Consider the following 25,966-nt stretch of genomic DNA (forward strand, 5'->3'; position numbering starts at 1 on the left):
ATTTTTTAAAAAATCATACAGGTTGTTCCAAAAAGTTGAGTAATTGATTAACCACGATTCTGCTTAAACTGCTCGACGTTTAAAGCTTATTTTTGGCAAATGTGAGAAAATTTTATCCAGTTTGTATGTTAATGGAAATTTTTGCTTTGCTTTATCATCGCCATTTCAAATTAATAATTCGACGCGAACGAAGTCGCGGGTACACGCTAGTTTAAGTGTAAAATTAATTTGAACTCTAGTGTGTAGTTGGTTTACTTATGAAGAATATACTACATATTTTCTTATATTGCTATTTTTTGACCGCAAATGGTAAAATCATAACTAAGAGCTTCTCGCCCGTCGAGTCAGATGCACCCTGTAAACTGCTTCGCAATTCAGGATCTACGCGGATCGAGGGGCAGGGCGTAGGTAGATCGGAATATATAGGTATAGACGAGTGGCGGCATTTTGGCTTTTTTATATCGCAGTTTGTAAACAGCGCTTATTTGTAAACAACCACCATTTTTAGAGCGGTATTTTAAATAACAATCGATACTAAGAAATGTTATGACACCCTGGAAATACTACCACCGAGCACGTCATTGTTGCAACTTGCAACTGCGTTAATACGCCTGGCGCTGACCGCCTCATACTCTTTCAGATATTTAGCAATAAAATAAAGAAACCTGTTATTTTTAAGCTGTTATTTTAAGCTGTTTTTTATAAATAACTATAACAGTTTCAACTATTATCTAAAAATATCAGTTTTGCCCATCACTATGAAGAATTAAGAGACCTAAAGGAAGACCACACCTGAGATGGGGAATGATTAGTGATGAGCCAAACCGTGATTTTCTGTTCACAGGCTTACCTGTGACAGCGACTTTGTATTATCTGTGACTCTTAACTGTGACTGCGACTTTATGATTATGAATCCGAAAGCACAATCACGGTTAAAATATAAGATACGATAAGAATGATACGATTCTGTTGTTGTTGTTATACTAATTTTTTTTTGTCCTTTATCCAAGGCCGCTGAAATAGAAAACACTAAACAGTGGGTAAAAAAGGAAGGTGGGTAGAAAGGTATATTAAAAAATAAAACAATTTTTTTATTTAAAGAAACCAACGGGAAAAGAATATGCTCATCAAATCAGTCACGGCCTGTGACTGATTTGAAAATAAACGGTGACTTGCTAAAGCGTAACGATTACAGTTAATTGTGATTTCTCTGGTAACGAGAAAATATTTCACAGAGCGGGACGTCGCGTGTCTATAGAATACGTGCGTGATTATAGAATATCGTCGCGTGATTATAGAATATCAGTGACAAAGTCACAGTTACCGATATTTCACTCATCACTAGGAATGATATTAGGAAATTAACAGGGATAACTTGGGCCTGCATAGTTAATAATAGACAATAATGGGCCCAACTACAAAGAGAGTATCTAAATATTTGAAGCAGGCGATACCATAATTGGAAATGGTTGAATAAGCTGAGAATGATGATGATGATGATAATAATAAAGAGCAAAACTAAACCAATGTCAAAGAAGAAAATATACAGTATCACTTTCAATGACTTCGATAAGTATCTTCCTTATTTAAATACTATTCTTCTCCTGATATGATATAAAAATGGATTCATTAATTGAATTCATTAAAATATAATTAACTTGACATAAAAATTACTAGCTCTTCTTAAACCCACTCAATTTCTACTTCACTTTTTCATATCAAACTCTAACGGCATTCCGTTATTAAATTAAGGAAGAGCTATAAATAGTTCAAAAACAATTTATATCCGGGGTAGTTCTTCAAAAGTTTTCGGAGCTATTAAAAATGCGAATACCGAAAAATCAAACTAAGAGCAAAACAACTGCCGCAGACCCGGTTTTAATTAATTAACTTGTGCAGTTGTTTGTGCGGGTTTTTTACATCGGCGCGGCGAGGATTCCTTTCGTTCGAAAAACTAGAGCAGAACCTGATAAGAAATTGAAATCTTACTAAATGCTGCGCTGCTTCTAATAAACGCAAAAACATCTATTTACTTTACCCTGAGAGCTCTAGGTTAAAACAAGGGGAAACCAGTTGTATTCTACCGGATATTACGGTGATTAACTATATTTTTCTTTCTTTTTTTAAAAATGTGTATTGTTATTGTGTTATTTGACGGTACTCTTTTTCTTTCTTGATTTCTAATATTTTAGTTCCATCTTGGTTTAAAGCGTCTTTTTATCGGCAAAGCTACGCGCATAACCTTGCGCACGCCGCGCGCCGCCATTTGGGGTTCCAATAACAGAAATTAACCAGTGTCGTAGTCAGTCGTAGTTTTTGTCATCGACAACAGACAGTTACGGAAGCTTTGAGTCAGTAGCGTGCGGCTTATTTTGTTCTTTTCTTGAGTGATATATTTTGTTTTTGTTGTTTAATTTTTGTTTATTTTGTGCTTTATTTGGTTTTTGTAGTTTTACTAATTTACTTACTTATTATTTTCAATTTTTCTTTTTAGAGTTTCAAATACACTAGAATTTTTTAAGCCAGGTTTGATATCGATGCTATACAGGGTGGTGCACCTCATTCGCCTCGGTTGATTATACGAAAAATGTAGAAACAAAATATTTTATGGGTATATGTGTGGAGGTAATGTTGGCAATTTAAATTTATTTTGAAATGTACAGGGTGTTTCAGAACTAAGATCCGTACCAAAGTTATATTTTTTCTTATGGAACACCCAGTATTTTATTTCATTTTTGGATTCTTTGGCCCAAAAAAAGGTATTTATTATAAAGGTTAAATATGTTTAAAATCTTTGGTTTTTGAGTTATTTAAAGCTATTAAAATTTGCATGCCACAATAGAATAGATTATTAACACCCTGTACATTACTTTTCAGAATTAATTCTTGTGCTGAGTTTAAAGGTAGAGAAATAAACTTTACAGAAAAATGGTATTCCACCCTTAAATGTATACAGGGGTATCAAAAATTGCTGGTCCATTTTAAATATTTATTTTACATTAAAACTTCGTTAATTCAAATGCAACACTATGTATTTTTTTAAATAAGTTGAAGCAGATTTAAATGCTCTTTCAAACTATATTAAGGTTTCCTATACCTATCTGGCTCAGATTTTAAATAAAAAGCGATTTTTCAATAAAATTGTAATCAAGATGGCTAGTGTTGTCATGGCAAGTTTCTAGTGACAGTTAGTAGCTATTTTCAAAATTGAAGTTAGTTTAAATTTATACCAGTTTACTTTTATTTAATTTACCTACAATAGTTTAATAAATAATATTTATTAAATATGTATTTATTATTCTATCAAGAAAAACGAATAAGTAGTTCTTTGAATTATTTTACGATTACTTGTAGATATATGGATTTTCTATAAAAGAGCCAATTACGGCAAATTCATTTTCTTCACTTCCAACGACAGGTCTCTGCCTAATAGTTTTTTTTATAAACCCACTACCAGCTCTGCGAAATAGGACAAGAAGTTTTTCAAAGAAACGCTTATCTGGAAGATTCCTATTTGGATATCTTTGAGCATAAGCCCTTGCGGCCAAGAAGCAATTTTACTCACAAAATAATATCACTAGTAATATATCTATTCGTTCCGCCAGCAGATACTGCTTTATTTTTCTTGATAAAGTAATGAACACTTACTTATTAAACTATTGTAGATAAATTTAAGTAAACTGTGATAAATTAAAAATAATAATGTCCATAAATTAATGTCGACTTTGAAAATAATTACTAACTGTCACTAGAAAATTGCCATGGCGACATCAGCCATCTTGATTGCAATTTTATTTAAAAATCGCTTTTTATTCAAAACCTGAGCTAGATAGGTATAGGAAACCCTAATATAGTTTGAAAGAGAATTTGAATCTGCTTCGATTTATTTAAAAAAAATATAGGGTGTTGCATTTGAAATAACGAAGTTTTTATATGAAATATATCCTTAAAATAGATCAGTAAATTTTGATAGCCCTGTATAAATTTGAGGAACCAATACCATTTTTCAATAAAGTTTATTTGTCTACCTTTAAACTCAGCATAAGAATTAATTCTGAAAAGTGATGTACAGGGTGTTAATAGTCTATTCTATTGTAGCATGCAAATTTAAATATCTTTAGATATCTCAAAAACTAAAGATTTTAAATATATTTAACCCTTATAATAAATGCCTATTTTTGGGCCCAAGAATCCAAAAATGAAATAAAATACCGGGTGTTCCACAAGAAAAAATATAACTTTGGTATGGATCTTAGTTCTGAAACACATTGTATATTTCAAAATAATTTTAAATTGTGCACATTGTCTCCCCACATATACCCATAAAATATTTTGTTTCTACATCTTTCCGTTTTCGTATAATTAACCGAGGCGAATGAGGTGCGCCACCCTGTATATTAATTTTGTTAGTGTCTCTAGACATGGAGGCAAAATAGATTTGCCAAAAGCGTCTTGTATAATTGCGGCCCGGAAAAGTATATCGCCAGATATTTATATTTAAATACATTGGTGACTCTTCTTCCTTTAGCTGATTTGTTAATTTGTGAAATTTAAATATTAATAAAATTTGCTACGTCCATTGATGGGCATAATTTGTACGTAGCCCCTTTATATTGTTCAATAGATATTTTATTGGGTAGTATAGTATTGTTACTCCTGGCATGTTTTTGTTAGTTGTATGTTTTTTAATTTTAAGTGTCTATTCTCTACTGTCAAATGTTTAATTGATTTCTTCATTTTTACTTTTCGAGAAGTATGAGCGATTCCTTTCCTTTAACGTTTCCTTTTGCCCTTATTCGCGTACTGAAATGAGCGTCACATATTCGGTGACTCTGGTCTTTCAACTTGTGCATGCAATGTGTGACACAATCTCTGTTGCATGCTTTAAAGTTACTAGGGCTAGTATTTATTAACTAATGACTAATAGCATAATTAGTCTCCTGTGTTTATTATTGCAAAACATCAAGACCTTTGGGGAATCTCTAAAGTGTTTTTGATTGGGATTTAACACGTTATTTTGTGTCATAATAGACAACTTTTTTATACTAGCCCACTTCAAATTTTTTTAAAAATAATAATTTTTGCTCCACCCTAGTGTTCATATCGGAAATTTGACATAAATAATATGTATGTATCAATATATTCATAAAAATTATTTTTTATGAATATTTCGATGCCACCCATTAAAAATACGACTTGGGTATCTTTTAACCGGTCAGGAAAAGTCACGAAAGACATTAAACGATTAAATGTATTTGCCAAAGGCTCCTTGATTAAAAAAATAATGGTTTATCACAGATATGGTACTGTAGATTGAAATGTAAAATACTATTTTTGTTAAGCGAAGATGTTAAAAGGTGACATATGATATGTCATTATCTTCAGATATCATTCTTTTATCAAACAAAGTAAACAAAGTACCGAAAAAAAGTACCATTTAAAAATCAATAAGGAAATGACCGAAACTAATTAAATACGTCAATCAATCCTGATATTTTTATATATTAACACACCAAATCTCATTGTTTTACATCGTTACATCTGGTTTCTATGTCTTTTTTGTATACACAAAAATTATCAATACTAACACTTATTATGACAATTTTCTATGATCCATTTGCAGAAAGTTAACGTAATCTCCAAAAAAAATTGTCCGTTCTTCTTGCCAATTGCTCATTGCTACTTGAAGAACTTGATTCCGTGAATGACTAAGGGATTCGTGTACGCTGTTTTATAACTGTACTGGGTATCTTGTCTCTTAGAGATACACCAAGCACTGCTCTTTCCATAGCTCGTTGGGCTACACGGATTTTTTCTATGGACTTTTTCGTCAGTGTCTCTGCGCCATATGTAAGTACTGGCATAACGCACTGATGGAACACCTTCCTCTTTAAGCACATTGGTAGATCTGATTTTAACACATATCTTAGTTTGCCGAATGCTGCCCCTGTTAGTCCTCTTCTTTGTATCTCGTGCGTCTGGTTATCGCGGCCAATTGTTATTTCGTGCCTCAGATATTTATATGAATATACTTGTTCTATATTTGCTCCGTCTACCGAGACATTTCCACTAATAACAAGATTAGTCATTAGTTTGGTTTTTGAATAATTTATGCGTAGTCCAATTTGATCTGACGCCCGTTTAAGTGTTTTTAGCATATTTTGAGCTTCGTGTATTTTGTCTGTAATCAGCACCAAGTCATCAGCAAAACCAGGTTATTGAGCATTTCCCCGTTAACATTAATGCCCATTTCCTCCCAGTTTAGTCTTTTGAACATATATTCTAATAGTGCTATGAACAATTTGGGGGAAATTGTATCGCCTTGCCGTACTCCTCTTTTAATACGGAATTTATTTGTGTTTTCGTGTAGCGATACAGATGCTGTTGCATGGTCGTATATATATTTTAAAAGGTTAGTATAACGGGTGTCTATACGACATTCGGCTAGGGCCTTGAATAATTTGTGTTGATCGATAGAGTCGAATGCCTTTTCGTAGTCGACAAATATTAAAATGAGGGGTTTATTATACTCAACACATTTTTCTATTAGGGACTTCACCACCAACAGATGGTCATTTGTACCGAAGTTCGATCTAAATCCAGCCTGTTCTCTTGGTTGATATTGTTCTAGTTTTAGGGAGAGACGATTTGTGAGGATTTTTGTGAATAATTTGTATGTGTGGCTCAGTAAACTAATAGGCCGATAGTTGGTAAGGTTTGTTTTGTCCCCTTTTTTATGTAATAGGATTATATTGGCATTATCCCATTCTGATGGCGTTCTTCCTTCGACAAGACATTTGTTGAATAATATTTGCAAAGCCTTGAGAACCTTTTCTCCTCCTTCTTTAATGGCTTCAATAGCTATATTGTCGTCACCGGGAGACCTATTATTTTTCATAAAGTTTAATGCCGCCGATATTTCATCTAAAGTAATATCTGGGATTTCTTCTGAGCCTTGATTCATCACAGTTGGTATGGTACTATACGAGTTTCTAGGGTTTGGGTTGTCATATAACTGCTGGTAGAAATTTTCCGTAACACGCAGAATATCTGCTCTATTTGATGTTATCTGTCCTTCTGCATTTTGCAATTTATGAATTAGTGCTCTCCCTATGCTTGCCTCTTTTTTGAAAACTTTTAATCCTTGATTTCTCTCAATGAGTTGCGTTATTTTGTTGGTATTGTGGGTTTTGATGTCTTTCCTTATCTCTTTTGATATCTTCTTGTTAAGTTTCCTATAATCATCTCAGTGTTTGTTTATCATAACTCTACGTTGCTTTATCAGATCTTTAGTGTTTTGGGTTAGTTTTGTGTTTCCCTGATTATCCTTTTTAGGACAATTTTCTTTAATAGCTTGCGTTAAAATAGTTACAATGTGATTAATTATATCTTCAATTTCCATATTTTCCATTCTTTCCAGATTTCCTAAATTTTCAGCTGCCATTGCTCTATATTCTTCTGGCTTTTCTGGTGTTACCCATTTTCTCATGGTTTTCTCGTTATACTACTGTAGCCAAAATCAGTGGCGAAGCTATGGGGGGTGATGCTCCCCCCACCCCAATGTGTAATTGAGTTGGGAAATTAGTCATGACAACGCGACGTCTAAATCGCAAATTTGTCAAAAATAAAAAAAAAACTATGCCGCTGCACTAATGTGAAGCGGATATTGCAGAGGGATATTGCCATCAACTTAGATTTACAAAAAATAATAAAATAATAAATTTTAAATTAAAACAATTTTTTAAAACATGGGGTTTTATTCCTATCGCGATACATTATTACATGTATTATGGCCTCTAAAAAAAGTAGGAAGTTGGGAAAATTGCTTGTCCTCCCCCTTATGCCGCAACCGCACATGCGGCATTTGGCGATCTCCGATCGGGGCTTCGCCGATTTTCTATGTGTGTCGATCGGCGACGAGAACGAGCGCTCGTCTCTATGTTGTTGCTCTCAGAGTCCGCATGTGTGGATGGAAAGGCGAAGTTCGATCACGAGTTCGCTAAATGCCGCATGTGCGGTTGTGGCATTACAATGAGTGATTGTGATGGTTCGTTGAGCAGCAAATCTGTGCCATTCGTAATTGAATTTGGTTCAGGATACTACCACCTCAGACACCTGGACGTAGAAGTTTAATTAGTGACTTTGACAGTAGTGACGGTGATAATATTACTACAGATAAAAACAGCCAAAACAACGATACTCTACTTCGGTGGCGCACATTAAAGTGTATTATTTTTTATTTTAAAAGTTTTACGTTAATTCAAAAAGTCTGTATGCCACTCTTTGCAAAGTTTTTTTTTATTCTAATATCGTAGGCCATAACATATCCAAAAAATTATAAAAAAAACATTTAAAAATTAAAAAATTATTAGACATTAAAAAAGGTTTTGGACATTGGACATCCGACAAAGTGCCGCTTCGTACAAATATTTTTTGCTTAATAATTTTGTTATCCATCAATTAAGGGATCCTAATACAAATACCTAAGTAAATGAGTATTTCTTTTTTATTTTATATCTTCAAGAAATTTCAAGATTTTCTTGATTTCTTTTCATGAAATCTTGATTTTGAGAAATAATTTCTTATCATGTCTTGAAAACCAAAAATCATTTCTTGTCTTGATCTTGTCTTGATTTCAGAAAGTAAAGTTGTCAAGAAAATGACGACCCCTATGAATGAACTTTATTACATTCGTCTTTTGTTATATCCACTTTAGTTTTTAGTACCTTTTTAGACATCTTTATGATGTCAGTTTTGCATACATAGGTCCTGACTGAGAATACACATTGATCAAATGTTTTTTTCTTGGTATGGCTTCTAGATTAAAAAAAGTGGCATTCTAGATTAAAATATAATTGATTTGTTTCTCTCTACATGTTAACTTAATTCTTCTGTTAATTTGTAGTAGTAAAGATCCTGTGCTATATATAATCTTCTACTATTTGCTATGATCGCTTATACCAGGTTCTCTCTTCTAATCAAAACAACCATTAAGAAAAAATACATTTATTTATCATAAAATATAAAATGGTTTTAAACAACAATTCTTGGAAATGCCAAAACTAGACAAAGTACAGAGTATGATGAGAGGAGTACTTATAACAGCATCTTCTTACCTGACGGACTGACTTCTGTTTTCTCAGTTAACTCGACTAACTATCCACTACTGACGACTAACTGCTGTTAACTCTGCAACTAACTGACTCACGGACTGACTCTCTTCAGCATACTCTTACGACCATGAGGAAATCGAACTTCGGTAACCTGCGTTTGATTATCGACCCGAGATTATTGTATTTTAATTGTTTAATTTTTAATGTTATTTAAAAACATATCTGGGTCGATGTCATGCAGATAACCGATCTCTTGGGCCTACATCAAATTGGTTTACTAGAATTATATTTTACAGGATTTTTCCCAATTTGATATAAACCCAAGTTTAATTTTATTTAAGTCTTGACAATATTAGAATGTTTTTCTGTCTACCAGTTCGTATATTACTTTAGTTTTTGCTAAATTCATTTTGAGATTTACTTTATTGCTGGTTGTGTACTTATTTTTTTTATTTATGCTTATAATTCTTTAGGGCTATTGGCAATTAGGACAATGTTATTAGCGAATTTTTAGCGAAATATATTCTCCATCTAAATTTAATTTCTTCTAGTGTTGCTGTAAACTGCTTTGGGGGATGTCGCGTTTCCCTGTCACACTTATTTGCTTTGTCACACTTATCATTGCTCTTGCTTTGGCTTCTTTGTATATATTAGCAAGAGTTTCCATATAAGGCTTGTCTATTCCTTGTTTCACATTAGGGCTTCTAATATTATTACTTTAGGATATATCGATTTGAAAGCCTTCTCGAAGTCTATAAAGGCTATGACTGGAATAAAGTTAAATATTGATTATGGCGATGTTGTTTATGGTACATCCATAAACGCTAGATTCTCTAGAAAAATCCAAATACTTCAAAATTCGTGTCTACGGTTTTCTTTTAACATTCCTTTTAGAGATCATATAACGCCACATCTTAAAAATTTATCTATTTTATCCATGACTAACAGACGACAATTTCATTTAATGACATTCATTTATCGAATTTTAACTACAGAGCAGCCTCCCTATTTGTTCTCATTGTTTCACTACGTTGACCACGATCATTCGACTAGACAAGTGCATTATTTTAAAATTCCTCAACACCGAACTACTTCCAAAAACTTCCAAAAATCTTTCAGTTTCATAGCGCCACATTTGTGGAATAATATTTCTAATAACTTTAAATTTCAATCCTTTACAGATTATAAAAAAACAAATTAAAAATCATTTACTAAATTCGTAAATATTATAATTTCTTCGACTGATTTGTGAGATCTTGTTCTTCTGATATGCCCGTCATTGGTTGCTGTTCCGGTTTTTACACTGTTTCATTATGCCTCTGCTTATCTCCGCTCATCCCTGATAAAATTATATTTTCACTTTTTATATAATTTTAATTTTTTAATTCTCTTTATTTTTGTAATTTAATTTATTTCTATTTTGTATTTGGGGTCGCACCACTCTGGCACTTTGTGTCATTGTATCGGTTTTTTAATCGCGGTGCGATCCCTTTAGACACACATTTATTAATACTAATATTATTCTGTAAAACTTAATGGGGTCTAATAAAGAAATTTGAATTTGAATTTGAAATATAATCTCCCAGTTCATACAAATAATATCATCACCGACACTAGCTGATTCTATTAACACAATTTTCGATGACCTAGTGGTAGCAAATTAGCGTAATCTCAAAAAAACGACCCTGATACATATCCCGTCCTATATATTTTCCGAATTTTGTATCCCTACAATGGTATAATAACCGAAAACTGTGGGATCGCGTTTAAAATTTATGTCGTCGCCGCCGAAGCAGAAGTAAATAAAAAAGAGATTATGTAGTTCTTACAACGGTCGAGGACGCGAACTCGAACATAAATCTAAGGGAGAGGCCGAGGACCCCCGCATCCCGGCAATTTTTTCTCGGATTACTCTTTTTTCATTGGTTCGTCGTGGTTTTGTGCCAGCTGTACACTGGTAGAAATTAGATTTTATTGAATGGGAACAATTTATGACAGTCGAGTAACAATAATAGTATATTGTTTTATTAGGAGTAAAAATGACACTTCAAATCATTTTTACTCCGAATAGAACATGCTATTTTTTTTCAAACGCCAAAAATAATTTTTTAAACAATTTCAAACGTTCCAGATAATATAAAAAGATTTAAAAATAATATAATAGATATAATAAAAATAATAGGTACCTTGTCGAGAAACTATGGTTACGATCGTTGAATTTGACATATTATGTCAGTTTAATAATATATTTTTGTACTTTTGTGCTTAGGTGTAAAAGTGCTTTACTTTTATGCATAGGCGTTAAAATTACTTTTTTATATTGTCAATCACGTCGCAAAAATTGATACTTTTGTGACATTTGAGAAAAATATTTTTTTCATAATCTGTAATATTACGAATGACACATTATAAATATTCTTGGCGGTCAAACGATACTCATAAAAATTATATTATTAACATCATTGTTTATCAGTAATATCATCATCATTTTCAGTTTACTCAACCACTTCCAGGGGTGGTGTAGATTCCTTCACATTTTTAGTTATCTAGTTATATCTCTTTGTAACTGGGCTCATTATTGTCTATGGCTTATGGGGGTCCAAGTTATCCCCAATAATTTCTTAATATTATGGTCCCACCTTCAATGTCCCCAGTCAATGAACAGTGGGACCACTCACAGGAAATTAAAGTTAGAATCGAAAAGGCAAGAAGTGCATTCAAAAGTATGGACAAACTCTTTAAGAGCCACAATCTAAACCTAGAAATAAAAATCAGACTCCTCCGATGCTACATTCTGTCCATACTATACTATGGGGTAGAGTCGTGGACATTAACAAAAGCGACCGAAAAACGACTAGAAGCGTTCGAAATGTGGCTATACCGACGCATCTTGAAAATACCATGGGTTGATAAAGTATCAAACAGAGCGGTACTAGAAAGAATAGAGAAACAAAAAGAAATAATGAACACAATAAAAAGAAGAAAGCTTGAATATCTAGGCCATATAATGAGGAATGAAGGAAAATACCACCTCCTAATCTCCATCCTTCAAGGGAAAGTCTTTGGCAAAAGAGGACCCGGAAGACGAAGAATCTCATGGCTGAAAAATCTCAGAACTTGGTTCACTACAACAACGAAAAATCTATTCAGAGCAGCGGCAAACAAAATAATAATAGCCAGGATGATTGCCAATATTCGAAACGAATAGGCACCTTAAGAAGATGGTCCCACCTTAGGTTTAGTCTTCTTCTAGGTATCCTATTTCCTTGTCGGTACCATGCTGTAATTTTTGTGGTCCATCTCCAATTTTTCAGTACTTCTTGCCAAGTGTCCTGCCCATTAATACTTGAGGGATTTGATTCTGAAAATGACATCTATTCTCTGAGCACTTGTCGTATCCAGTCAATTATTTTTCAGCTTTAGTTTTGAGCACAAGTTCACAGCATATTTATTTCCATTGAGCGTTGTACGATCTGCAGTTTCCTTATAATGTCCTGGATCTTTTCTGGATATTCTTTCTTGTAAATTTAATCTACTATCTATGTAGACATATTATCAACAAATTATGTTTTTTAAGTAAAAACTAAAAAAATATTCAAGCATTTTTTTAAAAAAGTTCCAAATTTTCAAATTTTTTTTTTGCGAAAAAAACTCATAATAGTGTTTCTCGGGTCGAAATATACTACCACTAAAAATATTTGCATTTATTTAAGACACCCTGTATAACATAAGGACGGAAATCTATCACATAATGTGAAAAATTGTCATTTAAAAAAGTACTTATTAAATAATAATCATATAATATACATTTCTCTGTTTACATCTGGTTTGTGTATCTTGGTTCGTTTTCTACAGTAAGGTTAGGTAAATCTGACATCATAGGCTTCATTTTTAAGCTATATTGTTCGTGTCGCTAATTCTGATGTTTGGACTATATGATTTTTGTTAGACCGATTATATAAATTTAATATAAAATATTGATTTTCTTTTTCTCGAAACGAATAATTTTAGGGGTATCTAGTACCTATTTGCAATTTTTTAAATGCTTTGAGTTGTAAGAGGAGAAAGAGACATCCTATACACTTAATGATTCATTCTTTCCTTATTAGTATGAATTAGGATTAAAAAGACACAGTGATTTATTTAATATGTTGTATAAAAAAACCTGAAGATATTAAGTATCAATTGTACTAAAAATGCATTTTTTTAAACATTGAAAAATATTTAAAAAAACACGATATATTCTGCCAAATTTGACTATCCATAAATCCGAAACAAGGTAAATATAAAATTTCACCGACCAAACTTTTAACCAAATCCTCGCCAACTTCTCCTTTTATAATATTTAACTCGTTTTGTCTGCGTTTCAGTGGCTGCAAAATATCTGAGAACTTAAACAAGTAGAAGACGAAGAGCAAAATTAACGCGACCTAGACGCGGCTAATAAAATTTCAAAGAAGTTTTAATCAGAACGGGGTGGGGAGGAATTTTTTTGCGGTAGTTGACAGCAGCGACGTCTGCTGGCGTGATATCTCACCTTCGCTAGAAGGACGACGAAATCTAGATACTAATTTTATTCTAGTCCATGAAATTTAATTTCTGTCGGATGGTGGAGAAGAAAACAAGAAATGCAGTTTTAAATGTCTGATAATTTTCTTATTTTATATCTAAAAATTATACTTTATATTATCAAATTTGGTTTAAAATAAAAAAATAAATAAAAATAAATACCTACCTAAATCTTTTGGTGTTACAACACGAAAATAAATCACTAGTTTACCACAAAACACAAAAACATATTACTTTTAACACTAACACTGTTTAAAGCAAAATATTTTGGTGTATCGTCGTGAACCAGCATTTTATTTCCGTAAAAAGTTACACAGGCTGTCCCACTTTTGAAATAGAAATACAATGCAAATGATTTATCTTAAAAAAAATATTTGTTTCATTTATATTCACTAGCTGACTCGGCTAACTTCATGCGGCCTATTGGGAAGTGAAGTAAAGTTAGTTAAAGTAGTTGCTGATACGACCGGTGACGTCGCGTTCCTTTTAAAAGCAACGTCGTTGGATCCGACTCGGTAAATCCAACGATCTGTCGACGTACAAAATAACAACGTACCATTTTTATTAATTTACCAACATCGTTCCTACGTTGGCTAGCACGACGTACATATACTTGAACTAGGCCGACGTTTACCCATTGTCCGAATAGGATACGTCTCACTGATAATCCCTAAAGTAACGTCCAATTATATTTTGTTGTATTTTATGTTCATATTTATAATCTAATTTACGTATCTCTATTTACGTCCGTAAATACAACCCATTAAGTAGCATTTGCGGCCTAATGAACATAACTTAATAAAAAGTTTTTGTAAACAAACTTAATTTTTCTATTATGCCTAAAAAAACACTAAAAAGGCATTTAGACATTCATCTACATTTTACAGAAAGAGGTCGAGGCTTTTGCAAAATAATAATAGTAGTAGTGATGTCTTGCCTCCATCCACGAATGCAGAGGAGACTGCACATCAGCCAGATCAGGTAGGTATACAATACTTATGTTTGTGGTATTAAGAAAGTATTCTCCACGTTCAAATAGTGGTAAAAACTTAATGGGTAATAATCCGGAAGAGATGCTACATTACACTGGTGCATCTTAATTTCTTTCTTTATCTTAGGAAACCAGCAGACCCCATCCTCCTCCCACTGGTTCCAATTCTTTTAAATTTTGTATATATACTATCTTAAAAAAGTGGCTGCCCATTTTTTAAAGGAGAAAACAAAAACTAAAATATACTTGCACAAATCCACAAATCACTGATACGCAAAGTGAGGTTACGTCTACGAAACCGTTGAACCGTCAACCCTCAAACATTTGACCTATCATAGACCAATAACAAACAACGTCGGGAACCGTTTACCAGGAATACGAAAAATTATATGCTCTGTGGCCGACAACGGATGCCCCTACGTATGCCGGCCGATCGCAAATTTTACGTGGCGTCCGGTTTGATGACTTCGGTCGTGTGAGACGACTAATGTTGGAGACCAGGTTGGAATTGGTATATTGGTAGTTCATATTAAGTCGGACACAGAAATCCGCCATTCTTAACATGTATCCGATTGTCAGCCATTTTAAAATCGTTTTTTGTTTTTAAAATTTATATTCACATTCCGATTTCTAGTATAATAATATTAATAAGGTTGAGTTTGGGAGGAATCACAGTACATTTTTATGATTAAACCAGCTAGAAAAAAAAATATTTTGCGAGTTACTTTTTTATAGATATTTTTATTTTATAAATCTACATAATTTTGAAGGCACTCGTTGTTTTCCGGAGTATTTTAATCAGATATATAAAAAAAGTGACTTCCGTTGACAAAACTGATGTCGGCATTAGTGATTCAGAATTATTATAATATGAAATTAGGTAGGCACAGTTATATTCGAGGAGTGATTATGAATCTATGTGTATTTAGGTAGTTATAAAATATTTATCTAACAAGTATAATTCAAGTCAACCAAAAGTAACGTAAGTGCTTAGCGACGAATTTTAAGTAACTAAAATCTAACGTAATATGACGTTGGTAATTGGTAGAATTACATTCCCTATTATGTCAGATACGGACGTCGAGGCGCCCCGAATCTGTATTCCCCATTTAGGTGCAAATAAGGGTCATCAGGCGGTCGAACCGACGCGCGACGTTGTTACCCGACGTCGGGTTTATTGAACGCGACGTGTACCCGACGTTAGATAACGACCAAATGCTACTTGGGTGACTGATTGACCAAAATATTTGTGATTGAAACCAATCAATTTGACAGTCGTTTTTCATTTCACACATTCCGATTCAATCATTTCCTATATATTTCAACATCTTTCTAGAGTTGAATATGCATATTTTTCTAGTGTCGAATTACATAATATTGTTAGTATCAATATTAGACATCTTTATTTGTGTAATAATAATAATGACCGGGCAATTCCACGACATCATAATTATATTAGAATAATCTACCATTTTTAATAAGATGCGTATCATAGCTTTACAAATTATGCTGATAATTCTTTTTAATATTGTTAGTAAACCAGACAATGACCGGTAGAGTAATATTAAATTTAAAATATACTTAATAGATTTTCTTATATTGTTTTCATAATATTTATCAAATTTTAATTGAAATTTAAATAAATTGAAATTAATTATTATTGATCATTTATGTGGAATTTTACTATCAATTAAAAAATTTGTTGTTAAATATTTAAATAAATTTGCACACTTAACCTAACAATAAACGGATTTCACGAACTAATTGTATATAGAGTTCACTATAATTTATAAATTCTTTGACCAACGAAAGCTTGAAAAATGAGGTCGCTGCTGGAAAAACATTGGACAAAAATTTAAATATTTTTATCCATCGGAGCGAATTTGTATGTGATTAATCTAATATCAAACAGTTTAGTCAGATAAATTGTTAGTTATTTATTTTCCTTATCGATAATTTTTATACAAAATTTTTAAAAATGGTTATTTGCCAACCAATTTAAAATAACTTACATTTGGGTATAAAGTAACTTACATTTTGGCATAACCCAATAAAATATGTTACTTTTTGAAATAAGTCGTTTATTTTAAATAAAATAACAGTGTTTATTACAAGAAGGCAATAAAATAAAAACAAAGAGTTATGAATATCTGATTGACTTGTCCGTTACTTTGTTATAGTTTATTTTAAAGTAATGAATGTTTATTATAAATAAAACCCCAATTAACTTTGTAATCCATCACTTATATAAGTGGCAACGGCCCAGCTACGTCGAAAGACCGTTTCCCATTAGAACACCGAAGTTAAGCGACGTAAGGCGATACTAGTGGATGGACGGGTGACGGGTTCGAAACTCTGTATCGTGCTGTTGTCCAAAAAAAGGCAAAAGTGTAAAATCTGTTGACACACACTGCTCATTCACGCCGGTTCGAGGCCGGACGAGATCGGATATCTCGTGAGTAAGAGTCGATTTAGACACTTGCCAAGTCGGTAGGCCATTGACAATGATATGGCCGGGGACTGCGGTTCGGATTCCGCGAAAACAAAGTAGGCCCCGTCCAGATTAGCCCTGGCAGCAAAAAGGAGACGTTAACTGAAATCTTTACTTATATAAGTGAGAGATTACAAAGTTAATTATTGTTTTATTCATTACTTTAAAAACATATAGCCAGTTAAAAGTGGGCTCAAAACAAAATGACAGCACCGTACATGTCTATGGTTTTACCAGTAAAACGTAGTTCTGCAATCTTGCTTTCCATTTAATCAGCGCGCAGTTTTATTCTATTACACCTAACGATTGTATGCTCCCGTTTCTATCAGCCGGGGGTCTCCGGGGGGGCGTCCGTACCCCCCAGGGCCGCGTTCCGTGCTTTCTAGTTTCCAGGCCGCTCGTCTAAATCAATCGGACCAAATCAAACCCGAATTAAGATCCGATCCTTGTAATTCATCCTTAAGTGTTCTGCGATTTATTAAACGAGGTTCGGCGGCAAAGATTTATTTTGCTGTAAGTATTAATCAGTTTTATTGGTGTATTAGTATTATGGCTTTGAAGATTGGTTTTTAGTTTTGTTAATATTTAATATAGTGGGGGCAAGTGATTGAAATCGAATATCAAATATTAGAATATAGAGAAATTAAAATTATGTAAAACTTTAATTAAATCAACCTATCATCATCAAAAACTATCAGCCGAATAAAAAAATACCAACTTCCACTAGCCATAGCCTTTATATGTAGACTTTGAGAAAGATTTCAAATCATTTCGACTCAATATACCCCTAAGGCAATAATAGAAGCCCTAGCAAAACAAGGTATTGATAACAATAGTAATGATATATAAAACAACCCCAGAATTCCTAACTGGCAAACGAATACGACGGGGAGACACGATATATCTCTCTACAATTTCCTGTCTCCCAATGTCCCGTTTGTGTCAGGGAAGGGATCATAGTTTCATAGTGGTCGATTTTCGAAAGAAATCAGTACATGTATATTATTTCGTATATTTTTCATTTTATTGATTTTATGGAAAGATCTGTTCATTAAAATGTTGTATCCTATGTTATAGGGCTTGTTTGTCTCTACAATTTCCTATCTCACAATTTACCGTTTGTGTCGGGGAAGGGATCATAGTTTCATAGTGATCGATTTTTGAAAGAAATCAGTACATGTATATTATTTCGTATATTTTTCATTTTATTGATTTTAAGGAAAGGTCTGTTCATTAAAATGTTGTATCCAATGTTATAGGGCTTGTTTGTCTCTACAATTTTCTATCTCACAATTTACCGTTTGTGTTGGGGAAGGGATCGTAGTTTCATAGTTGTTGATTTTCGAAAGAAATCAGTACATGTTTAATATTTCGTATGTTTTTCATTTTATTGATTTATGGAAAGCACTGTTCATTAAAATGTTGTATCCTATGTTATAGGGCTTATTTCTCTCTACAATTTCCTGTCTCACAATTTACCGTTTGTGTCGGGGAAGGGATCGTAGTTTCATAGTTGTCGATTTTCGAAAGAAATCAGTACATGTTTATTATTTCGTATGTTTTTCATTTTATTGATTTATGGAAAGCACTGTTCATTAAAATGTTGTAGCCTATGTTATAGGGCTTATTTCTCTCTACAATTTCCTGTCTCACAATGTATCGGCTGTGTCGGGGAAGGGATCATAGTTTCATAGTTGTCGATTTTCGAAAGAAATCAGTACATGTATATTATTTCGTATATTTTTCATTTTATTGATTTTATGGAAAGATCTGTTCATTAAAATGTTGTATCCTATGTTATAGGGCTTGTTTGTCTCTACAATTTCCTATCTCACAATTTACCGTTTGTGTCGGGGAAGGGATCGTAGTTTCATAGTTGTCGATTTTCGAAAGAAATCAGTACATGTATATTATTTCGTATATTTTTCATTTTATTGATTTTATGGAAAGATCTGTTCATTAAAATGTTGTATCCTATGTTATAGGGCTTGTTTGTCTCTACAATTTCCTATCTCACAATTTACCGTTTGTGTCGGGGAAGGGATCGTAGTTTCATAGTTGTCGATTTTCGAAAGAAATCAGTACATGTATATTATTTCGTATATTTTTCATTTTATTGATTTTATGGAAAGATCTGTTCATTAAAATGTTGTATCCTATGTTATAGGGCTTGTTTGTCTCTACAATTTCCTATCTCACAATTTACCGTTTGTGTCGGGGAAGGGATCGTAGTTTCATAGTTGTCGATTTTCGAAAGAAATCAGTACATGTATATTATTTCGTATGTTTTTCATTTTATTGATTTATGGAAAGCACTGTTCATTAAAATGTTGTATCCTATATTATAGGGGTTGTTTCTCTCTACAATTTCCTGTCTCACAATGTACCGTTTGTGTCGGGGAAGGGATCATAGTTTCATATTGTCGATTTTCGAAAGAAATCAGTACATGTATATTATTTCGTATATTTTTCATTTTATTGATTTTATGGAAAGCACTGTTCATTAAAATGTTTTATCTATGTTATAGGGCTTGTTTCTCTCTACAATTTCCTGTTTCACAATATACCGTTTGTGTCCGGTAAGGGATCAGAGTTTCATAGTTGTCGATTTTTGAAAGAAATCAGTACATATGTATATTATTTCGTATAATTTTATTTTATTCATTTTATGGAAAGCACTGTTCATTAAGATGTTGTATCCTATGTTATAGGGCTTGTTTCTCTCTACAATTTCCGGTTTCACAATGTACCGTTTGTGTCCGGTAAGGGATCATAGTTTCATAGTTGTCGATTTTCGAAAAAAAATCGAGAGAGAATATCAAGAGAGACACTATACTAAAAAGTGGACAATAAAATGCTCTTAAAAATAATAAGTAAACTAGTAATGTCTGTAATATACTTCAGCATTAGTACCTTTTGATTACTTTTAACGGTGTTTCTTACTCCATAAAATCTATAGAGAAAGCAAATAAATGACTAATTACAAACGATTTATGTGATTAAACTGTTCGATATTAACTTAATCTCATAAAAGATACGCTACGATGGATAATATTTAAATTTTGTCCCATATTTTTTCAGGAGCGACCTCATTTTTCAAGCATTCGCTCGCCAAAAGATTTATAAATAATTGTGAACTGTATATGCAATTAATTAATGAAACGCTTTTATTGTTAGGTTAAGTGTGCAAATATATTAAAATTTTAATTAAGAGAATATCTCGATATTTATGATATTTTAAATTTGTAAATTTATTCATATTGATGTAGAATTTATTAAAAAATATTAAAGGGATAATTTGAAGAAATTATATATATTATATAAAGTATAATTATTATTAACCAGCAAATAAGATTACCAAATATTCTTGCCATAATGTGTAGAAGTATGAAACTCATTTTATTAAAAATTACTTTAATTTAGGTATTTTTAATGTAATTATTTATTATTAAGATAAAAATACTAATAAGACAAGTGTGTTCAGTGTTTTACACTATGTCATCATGTAAGATGATTCGGAAAATTTTCTAAAAATAATTTGACATTAAATAAAAACCTTTAATGTTGACAAATTAAGTCTTGTTGCAGTAATAATAACCATATACATTTATACAAATTGTATAAAAAATAAATCCAAATAATTACCTCCTTTAAACAAAAATTGTTGTATTATTATATTATTATATTATGAACTGGTTAAATTATTATGTTATAATATGGCAAACATTTTCTCTTACATTTAACGAAAATCTATACTAATATATAAAATCCTTAAGTGACTGACTCACTGATTAAACAAAATCCTGCTCAAACCACTCAACGTAAGAAGCTCAGTTTTGGCATACAGGTTGATTCTAGGGTGTAGAGGTTCGATAAGAAGGGATTTTTCGAAATTCCAGTTCCAAGGGGGTGAAACCACTCCTCAAATATTACAATATTTTTTATTTAAAAAACGGCCAAGTTTCCGAAAAAACGCTTAAAAACGTATATTTTATTTTGTTTTTACATATTTTAAGATTTTTTAAAAATGTATACAGGGTGTTTCGAAAAATCAGCCATTGATTAGTCACGATCCTGTTTAAAGCGCTTCACGTAAAAAGCTGATTTTTGGAAAACGGATTGACTTTAGGGTGTAGAGGTTCGATAAGAAGGGATTTTTCGAAACTCGAATTCTAAAGGGGGTGACACCACCCCTTAAATAGAGGGGGTGACACCACCCCTAGAATATTTTTTATATAAACACTGGTGAGTTTTTCGGAAAAACTCTTAAACGGGTATATTTTATTTTGTTGTTTTACATATTTTAAGATTTTTTAAAAATTTATACAGTGTGAGAAAATTTTATCCAGTGTGTATGTTAATGAAAATTCTTAGTTTACTTTATCATCACCATTACGAATGATTAATTCGACGCGAACGAAGTCGCGGGTACACGCTAGTATTATTCATAAAACTTTTGAAGTGTCGACAAAAAATTATATATCTGATAGTTCAAAATCTAATATTCTCTATAAAAACGGATTATACAGAATCAGAAAGGTTCTTTTTGTATCAAAATATTATATTTATCTACTGCTTTGCTAGAATATCAAATACAGGAACTGTAAGGGCACGTAATAGAGCATGTAAAGTCCAATTTCATATAAGAAGCAATATCTATCCTGCATTTATATTTCTCAATCTTACTTTGAAATAATAAATCCGGAATAGAAGGGATCTCGACTCAAAAACTTGTCATGCTTTTTAGTCTCATATAGAATAGTAAAAAATGAGTGAGTGACAGGGCAGTATTAGAATATATTTTTTTCAAATTAATGGGCCAATTTTTTGTTAATAACAAAAAATATAAAGAATTATAAAGATAGCAAAGGAAAAAAATACATAACAATTCAATAGTACATCTATATAAATTAAAAAATCTACTAAAACCTCTACTTTAAGACTAATTTTGTTCTTTACTAGTACCGGTTTTATGTAAAAAATGGATAAAAACTTGTTAAAAACAATTTTACATACATGCAAAGTGTGTTCTGTTGAATCTGGGCACTCTAATACCAGAAATCAACAAGTTAGAACCCAAGTAGCATCTATCTGACTTCGAACTAAATCTGACCTGAAGCGACGTCAGACTTTGTGCAAATTTAGGTCGGGTGCTGGTGATACGACCGGTGACGTCGCTTTCCTATTAAAAGCGACGTCGTTGGATCCGAGTCGGTAAATCCAACGATCTGTCGACGTACAAAATAACAACGTACCACTTTTATTAATTTCCCAACGTCGTTCCCACGTTAGCTTGCACAACGTACATATACTTGAACTAGCCCGACGTCTACCCCTTGTCCGAATAGGATACGTCTCACTGATAATCCCTAAAGTAACGTCCAATTATATTTTGTTGTATTTTATGTTCTTCTTTTTTGTTTCTCTATTTGCTGGCTGAATGCTGTAAGGGCCAGTGGCCATATCTGGATTGGATCGGGAATTGGATGTTTTCAGAGTCACTGATCCTTTCAACAGAAGAAGAAGAATTGGTAGAATTACATTCCCCATTAGGTCAGATACCGACGTCGAGGCGACCCGAATCTGTATTCCCCATTTAGGTGCAAATAAGGGTCGTCAGGCGGTCGAACCGACGTTGGTACCCGACGTCGGGTTTATTGAACGCGACGTATACCCGACGTTAGATCACGTCCAAATGCTACTTGGGTATGGACTTCTTATGGAAGAAATTCAATCTTTGGATTTGGATAAGGATAACTTTGGTTCCCATGGCCAACAATAGAGAACAATGAGCGCAACTACAAAGAGAGTATCTAAATATGTGAGGGAGGCTACACCTTAATTGCAAAACCTTAAATGCACCTTAATAATCTGCAACAGATCATGAAGATGACATGTAAAGCGCCACAAAAAAATTTTTTCGTTAAAATGAATACTCCTTTTTTTGTATCAAAATATTTTCAATAAAACTATCTTAAAGTTTGCATAGAGAACTCTTAAAGTTGTTGTAGGCCAGCATGTAGATCAAGTAGTATGATTTAAATTTATTATATGATTGCAACGTTTTATAAATAAAAATTGATTTTGGAAAGGAAGATGGAAATATAACATTTTTATAGTCCGGGTCTGCTTAAACTTATCATCGAATCCTTTTTACAGCTCCAGGCTATCACGTAGCATATTTATACCACGCATTCGCAATGAGATCAGCCCTTTTCTATTCCATTGCTGCATTTATTTACGAGAGTATAATACAGACCACGTCAACGCGGAAAAAGATGGAAATTGGGAATTGATTTGTCTAGAATCAGAAATATTGAAATTTCGAAATAGAGAGAAGTCGCGGAAATAATTGGTTTAGTAATCTAAATAATCAACTTCAATATTTTATGAAAACTCTAATCAATATTTTGTGGTTTTAATAACGCGGGTTTTACACTGAATCACATATTTGATGTACAGGGTGGGTCAAATTCGGCGCTTTTAAATGGAAACAACATTTTCTTTAGGAGATAGACGAAAACTAATATCGGTGTCTGGAGCTCAATTTTCATCAAAAACATGATGGTGAAAACCGCACATCAATATCTGTTACCATTTCGGAGTTACGGGGTGTTTTTAAAAAATGTGCATTTTTAACAAATCGCCGTAACTTTTTTGCTATGGAAAATTTTGTATTTCTATGAAAACATTTCCAAAGCACCTTTTTACGTAGAATTTAATGGTTTAAGTATAGTATTTTTAAAATTAATAATTTAAGAGTTATCAACAGAAAAATTGATTTTTTATTTGGGACACCCTCTATATTTTTAACTAACTGAAAAAAATTTAAAATTACTTTTCCAAAAATATAGCACACTTGATATTTTGTTATAATCCCCTTCGAAATACAGAATTTTTAAAAGTTCGCCACTTTTAACTAGTAGGCTTTGGATCCCTTATTGATGATATGCCCTTAATGGAACTCGAAAACATATTTTTCCGACGACGGCGAAAGACGACGCACCGCCTCTGAACGCTGAAGTTATCAGCAAATTTTTGCAGCCAATTTCAAGAATAACTGAATAGCTAACCAAGATCCCAGCTGTTGGCCGTCAAGGCCGCCTGACTTAGTGCCCATGGATCTAATCCTATGGATATATTTGCGGAAGAATAAAGGTTCCTTATTCTTCCGTATAATCTAGACAAGAATTCGAAACACTTAGCAGTTATGAGAGGGTACCTTTCACCCCCACTGAGTTAATGAATTCCGCGAGAAATGTTCAAAAACTGCCCCGTCTGTCCATAACAGAAGACGGTCGATATGTCGAACATCTGTAGCAAAATCTCATGTCTTGGTTTGCTATTTATTTTTATTGTTATTAGATATAGTTTAAATGTGTTGATGTTGTTAAATATAGTTTAAATTGTTATAAAATTCTGCATCTCTCATTGCAAATATTATTTTCGTTTTAATTGCTGCTCACAGCTAGAAGTTTTTTGCATTACAGCCGGTGCCGTTCAAAGCCTACTTATTTAAAGCTGGCGGATTTTTATATACTCTATATCTCGAAGAGGAATCGAGCAAAATATCAAGTGTGTTATAGTTTTGGAAAGGTAATTTTAAATTCTTTTCAATAAATTAAAAGTATACAGGGTGTCCCATATAAAAAATCAAATTTTCTGTTGATAATTCTTAAATTAATAATTTTAAAAAAATTATACTTAAACCATTAAATTCTACGTAAAAAGGTGCTTTGGAAATGTTTTCATAAAAATACAAAATTTTTCATAGCAAAAAAGTTACAGCAATTTGTTAAAAATGCATATTTTTGAAAAACACCCCGTAACTCCGAAACGGTAACAGATATCGATATGCGGTTTTCACCATTATGTTTTTGATGAAAATTGAGCTCCAGACACCGATATTAGTTTTTGGTTTGGTTCTCCTATAGAAGTTCTGCTATAGAAAAGGGTGTTTCCATTTAAAAGCGTCGAATTTGACCCACCCTGTACAGGGTGTTCCATTTTGGTTGAAATCATAGAGTATCTCCGTTATTAGTGAAGATGGAAGGATGCAGTTTGCACAAATCTGTTCCACTTTCTATAAAACGAATGATGCTGTAAACAAAATTTTCCTAACCTTCTGTGTTTCTGAGCTACAGGGTCCTTTTGAAAATTTTGCAATTTAGGACACCCCCTGTGTCTCTGTTATAGTGAAAGGTATCAAAAAGACCAAAACTGTTTATTGTGTAGAACTTGTTAGATCTCTATATTTATAAACCTATGATCTGGCTTGCCCTGTGAGCTTTCCAAAAATATATAACACTATATTTATTTTCACTATTTACTCCAATATTTAAAAAATATTTAATTAAAAACAATTTTTATTAATAGGCCGTGATAGATATTAAAAGAAATAAAAGAATTATTAAGATTATACTGCTGTGTTTTGTTTTATTTTAGGAGCAATAGAGAGTAGAGCACACATAGAATAGAATTAAGCATATACCTAGTTAAGAAGCTCATGCTATGAAAATTAAATGTTAATATACAGTGTGTTTCAAAAAACATGTCCATTTTTAAACCATCTTTTGTGTGGAGATTTCTCCTGTAAAAATAAGATTTATTTTTTATATCAACATAGGTACGATTCTACTTTGTTTCGTAGCTACAGGGTGCTGAAGTCTTAATAATCTTTCTATTTATTATAATTTTCTGCCAAGTACTTTTAGTGATTCGAATGAAATTTTGAGGGTATAAGTTACTATAAGTGCTACGTATTTTAATTCTAAAAAAGTGTCGATAAATTCATCAGGGACG

Source organism: Sitophilus oryzae, unplaced genomic scaffold (genome assembly GCF_002938485.1).
Source record: "Sitophilus oryzae breed Bouriz unplaced genomic scaffold, Soryzae_2.0 scaffold_1443_pilon_pilon, whole genome shotgun sequence".
Taxonomy (NCBI): Eukaryota; Metazoa; Arthropoda; class Insecta; order Coleoptera; family Curculionidae; genus Sitophilus; species Sitophilus oryzae.